This window comes from Phocoena sinus, chromosome 8 (assembly GCF_008692025.1).
Source record: "Phocoena sinus isolate mPhoSin1 chromosome 8, mPhoSin1.pri, whole genome shotgun sequence".
In the NCBI taxonomy this organism is placed as follows: Eukaryota; Metazoa; Chordata; class Mammalia; order Artiodactyla; family Phocoenidae; genus Phocoena; species Phocoena sinus.
This window is the reverse complement of record NC_045770.1, coordinates 85,379,324-85,385,501: the sequence shown is the minus strand read 5'-3', so window position 1 is coordinate 85,385,501 and position 6,178 is coordinate 85,379,324.

Genomic DNA, 6,178 nt, shown 5'->3' with positions numbered 1-6,178 from the left:
CCTTGAGCCTGAGCCCCACCCCCCACAGCCCCCAGGGCCTTTTCCAGCCCTGTGGGTCCTGAACATAGGCCCTGCCCACTGCCCAAAACTTGCCCTTGATTAGGCCCCGCCCTCCACAGCCAAGGCCTACCCCCCCTTTTTTTCCTTTCCGTCCTCTTTTTTACTATTTTGGTACTGATGTACCTTCCAGTTGTTGATTCGTCTATATTTTTATTTTTATACTCTTTCTAACATATCTGTTAGTTTCCTAGTCTAATTTTATTTTTTACTCTGTTCTTTCTCTCTTTTTTTTTTTGTCACCCCACGCGGCTTGCAGGATCTTGATTTGCGAGCCTGGGGTCGGGGGGGAAGCTCCTGTGGTGGGAGCTCTGAGTCCAAACCACTGGACTAACAGAGAACCTCAGACCCCAGGGAATAGTCATTGGAGTGAGGTCTCACAGAGTTCCTCATCTCAGCACCAAGATCCAGTTCTACCCAATAGCCTACAAACTCCAGTGTTGGAAGCCTCAGGCCAAACAACCAGTAAAACAGGAACGCAATCCCACTCATAAAAAAAAAAAAAGAGAGAGAGAGACAGCAAAAAAATATGTCACAGATGAAGGAGCAAGGTAAAAACCTACAAGACCAAATAAACGAAGCGGAAATAGGCAATCTACCTGGAAAAGAATTCAGAGTAATGATAGTAAAGATGATCCAAAATCTCAGAAATAGAATGGAAGCACAGATTGAGAAAATACAAGAAATGTTTAACAAAGATCTAGAAGAACTAAAGAACAGAGATGAACAACACAATAATTGAAATGAAAAATACACTAGAAGAAATCAATAACAGAGTAACGGAGGCAATAGAACAAATAAGTGAACTGGAAGACAAAATGGTAGAAACAACTGCCAAGGAGCAGAATAAAGAAAAAAGAATGAAAAGAAGATGATCTCAGAGACCTCTGGGATAACACTAAATGCACCAACATTTGAATTATAGGGGTCCCAGAAGAAGAAGAGAAAAAGAAAGGGTCTGAGAAAATGTTTGAAGAGATTACAGTGGAAAACTTCCCTAACATGGGAAAGGAAATAGTCACCCAGGTCCAGGAAGCACAGAGGTCCCATACAGGATAAACCCTAGGAAAAACACACCAAGACACATATTAATCAAACTAACAAAAATTAAATTCAAAGAAAAAATATTAAAAGCAGCAAGGGAAAAACAAAGAATAACATACAAAGGAATCCCCATAAGGTTATCAGCTGATTTTTCAGTGGAAACTCTGCAGGCCAGAAGAGAGTGGCAGCATATACTTAAAGTGATGAAAGAGAAAAATCTACAACCAAGATTACTCTACCCAGCAAGGATCTCATTCAGATTCGATGGAGAAGTCAAAAGCTTTTCAGACAAGCAAAAGCTAAGAGAATTCAGCACCACCAAACCAGCTTTACAACAAATGCTAAAGAAACTTCTCTAAGCGGGGAAACACAAAAGAAGAAAAAGACCCACAAAAACAAACCCAAAACAATTAAGACAATGGTAATAGGAACATACATATCGACAACTACCTTAAATGTAAATGGATTAAATGCCTTAACCAAAAGACACAGACTGGCTGAATGGATACGAAAACAAGACCTGTATATATGCTGTCTACAAGAGACCCACTTCAGACCTAGGGACACAAACAGACTGAAAGTGAGGGGGTGGAAAAAGATATTCCATGCAAATGGAAATCAAAAGAAAGCTGGAGTAGCAATTTTCATATAAGGCAAAATAGACTTTAAAATAAAGACTATTACAAGAGACAAAGAAAGACACTACATAATGATCAAGGGATCAATCCAAGAAGAAGATATAACAGTTGTAAATATGCAAGCAACATAGGAGCACCTCAATACATAAAGGCAAATGCTAACAGCCATAAAAGGGGAAACTGACAGTAACACAATAATACTAGGAGACTTTAACACCCCACTTTCACAATCTACAGATCGTCCAAACTGAAAATAAATAATGAAACAAAAGTTTAAATGACACAATAGAGCAGATAGATCTAATAGATATTTATACAACATTCCACTGAAAAGTGGCAGAATACACTTTCTTCTCAAGTGCACATGGAACATTCTCTAGGATAGATCACATCTTGGGTCACAAATCAAGCCTCAGAAAATTTAAGAAAATTGAAATCATATCAAGCATCTTTTCTGACCACAACGCTATAAGATTGGCAATCAGTTACAGGAAAAAAACCCACACAAATACATGGAGGCTAAACAGTGCACTACTAAATAACAAAGAGATCATTGAAGAAATTAAAGAAAAAATTAAAAAATACATAGAAACAAATGGCAATGAAAACACAATGAACCAAAACCTATGGGATGCAGCAAAAACATTTCTAAGAGGGAAGTTTATAACAATTCAATCTCACCTCAAGAAACAAGAAAAATCTCAAATAAACAATCTAACCCTACACTTAAAACAACTAGAGAAAGAAGAACAAAGAAAACCCAAAGTCAGTAGAAGGAAAGAAATCATGAATATCAGAGCAAAAATAAATGAAATAGAAATGAATAAAACAATAGCAAAGATCAATAAAACTAAAAGCTGATTCTTTGAGAAGATAAACAAAATTGATAAACCTTTAGCCAGACTCATCAAGAATAAAAGGGAGAGGGAAGGTGCAAATCAATAAAATTAGAAATGAAAAAGGAAAAATCACAACTGACACTGCAGAAATACAAAGGCTTATAAGAGACTACTACAAAAAACTATATGCCAATAAAATGGACAACCACGAAGAAATGGACATATTCTTGGAAAGGTACAATTTTCCAAGACAAAACCACAAAGAATTAGAAGATATAAACAGACCTATCACAAGTAAGAAACGGTAATTAAAAATCTTCAAGCAAACAAAAGTTCAGGACCAGATGGCTTCACAGGTGAATTCTATCAAACATTTAGAGAAGAGCTAACACCTACCCTTCTCAAACTCTTCCAAAATATAGCAGAGGGAGGAATACTCCCAAACTCATTCTATGAGGCCACCATCACTCAGATACCAAAACCAGACGAAGATGTCACAAAAAAAGAAAACTACAGGCCAATATCACTGATGAACATAGATGTAAAAATCCTCAACAAAATACTAGCAAACAGAATCCAACAGCACATTAAAAGGATCATACATCATGATCAAGTGGGGTTTATCCCAGGAACACAAGGATTCTTCAATATACACAAATCGATCAATATTATAAACCATATTAACAAACTGAAGAATAAAAACCATATGATCATCTCAGTAGATGCAGAAAAAGCTTTTGACAAAATTCAACACCCATTTATGATAAAAACCCTCCAGAAAGTAGGCATAGAAGGAACTTACCTCAACGTGATAAAGGCCATATATGACTAACCCACAGCCGACATCATTCTCAATGGTGAAAAACTGAAACCATTTCCTCTAAGATCAGGAACAAGACAAGATTGCCCACTCTCACCACTATTATTCAACATAGTTTTGGAAGTTTAGCCACAGCAATCAGAGAAGAAAAAGAAATAAAAGGAATCCAAATCATAAAAGAAGAAGTAAAACTGTCACTGTTTGCAGATGACATGATACTATACATAGAGAATCCTAAAGATGCTACCAGAAAACTACTAGAACTAATCAATGAGTTTGGTAAAGTAGTAGGATACAAAATCAATGCTCAGAAATGTCTTGCATTCCTATACACCAACAATGAAAAATCTGAAAGAGAACTTAAGGAAACACTCCCATTTACCATTGCAACAAAAAGAATAAAATACCTAGGAATAAACCTGCCTAAGGAGGTGAAAGACTTGTACTCAGAAAACTATAAAACACTGATGAAAGAAATTAAAGATGGTACAAACAGATGGAGAGATATACCATGTTCTTGGATTGGAAGAATCAACATTGTGAAAATGACTATACTACCCAAAGCAATCTACAGATTCAATGCAATCCCTATCAAACCACCAATGGCATTCTTCACAGAATTAGAACAAAAAATCTCACAATTCGTATGGAAACGCAAAAGACCCCGAATAGCCAAAGCAATCTTGAGAAATAAAAACGGAGCTGGAGGTATCAGGCTCCCTGACTTCAAACTATACCACAAAGCTACAGTAATCAAGACATATGGTACTGACACAAAAACAGAAATATAGATCAATGGTACAGGATAGAATGCCCAGAGATAAACCCACACACATATGGGCACCTAATTTACGACAAAAGAGGCAAGAACATACAATGGAGAAAAGACAACCTCTTCAATAAGTGCTGCTGGGAAAACTGGACAGCTACATGTAAAAGAATGAAATTAGAACACTACCTAACACCGTACACAAAAATAAACTCCAAATGGATTAAAGACTTAAATGTAAGATGAGACACTATAAAACTTTTAGAAGAAAATAAAGGAAAAACACTCTGACATAAACCACAGCAAGATCCTTTTTTTGACCCACCTCCTAGAGTTACAGAAATAAAAACAAAAATAAACAAATGGGACTTAATTAAACTTAAAAGCTTTTGCACAGCATAGGAAACCATAAACAAGACAAAAAGACAACCCTCAGAATGGGAGAAAATATTTGCAAATGAAACAACAGACAAAGGATTAATCTCCAAAATATACAAACAGCTCATGGAGCTCAATATCAAAAAAACAAACAATCCAGTTTAAAAGTGGCAGAAGACCTAAATAGACATTTCACCGAGGAAGACATATAGATGGCCAAGAGGCACATGAAAAGATGCTCAACATCACTAATTATTAGAGAAATGCAAATCAAAACTACAATGAGGTAATCACCTCATGCGGTCAGAATGGCATTATCAAAAAAGCTAGAAACAATAAATTCTGGAAAGGGTGTGGTGAAAAGGGAACCTTCCTACACTGTTGGTGGGAATGTAAATTGATACAGCCACTATGGAAAACAGTATGGAGCGTCCTTAAAAAACTAAAAATAGAACTACCATATGACCCAGCAATCCCACTGTTGGGTATATACCCTTAGAAAACCATAATTTAAAAAGAGACATGGGGCTTCCCTGGTGGAGCAGTGGTTAAGAATCCGCCTGCCAATCCAGGGCACATGGGTTAGAGCCCTGGTCCGGGAGGATCCCACATGCTGCGGAACAACTGAGCCCGTGCACCACAACTACTCAGCCTGCACTCTGGAGCCCACATGCCACAACTACTGAAGCCGATGCGCCTAAAGTCCATGCTCCTCAACAAGAGAAGCCACCGCAGTGAGAAGCCTGCACACCACAATGAACAGTAGCCCCCACTCACCACGACTAGAGAAAGCCCGTGTGTGTGCAGCAATGAAGACCCAAAGCAGCCAAAAATAAATAAATAAAATAAATTTAAAGAAAAGAGGTGTGCACCACAATGTTCATTGCAGCTCTATTTACAATAGCCAGGACATGGAAGCAACCTAGATGTCCATCATCAGATGGATGGATGGAGAAGATGTGGCACATATATACACAATGGAATATTACGCAGCCATAAAAAGAATCGAAATTGAGTTATTTCTAGTGAGGTGGATGGAACTAGAGTCTGTCATACAGAGTGAAGTAAGTCAAAAAGAGAAAAACAAATACCATATGCTAACGCATATATATGGAATCTAAAAAAAAAAAAAGGTGGGTACTGATCAACCTAGTTGCAGGGCAGGAATAAAGAGTTAGACATAGAGAATGGAATTGTTGACATGGGGTGGGAGGGGGAAGCTGAGGCGAAGTGAAAGTAGCATCGACATACATACACTACCAAATGTAAATGGCTGGTGGGAAGCAGCAGCATAGCACAGGGAGATCGGCTCGGTGCTTTGCGATGACCTAGAGGGGTGGGATAGGGAGGGTGGGAGGGAGACGCAAGAGGGAGGGGATGTGGGGACATGTGTATGCATATGGCTGATTTGCTTTGTTGTGCAACAGAAACTAACACGGTATTGTGAAGCAATTACACTCCAATAAAGAGCTATTAAAAAATAATAAAAATAAAATAGGGAGAAGGTGAAACAAATGTAATCACACACACCCTTAAAAGTGGAAGAGGAGAGCAGAAGAGTCAGTCAGAGAGATTAAAAAAAAAAAAAAAACAGGAGCTGGGCAGTTCCAGAAATCTCTTTCAAGATTCAGAT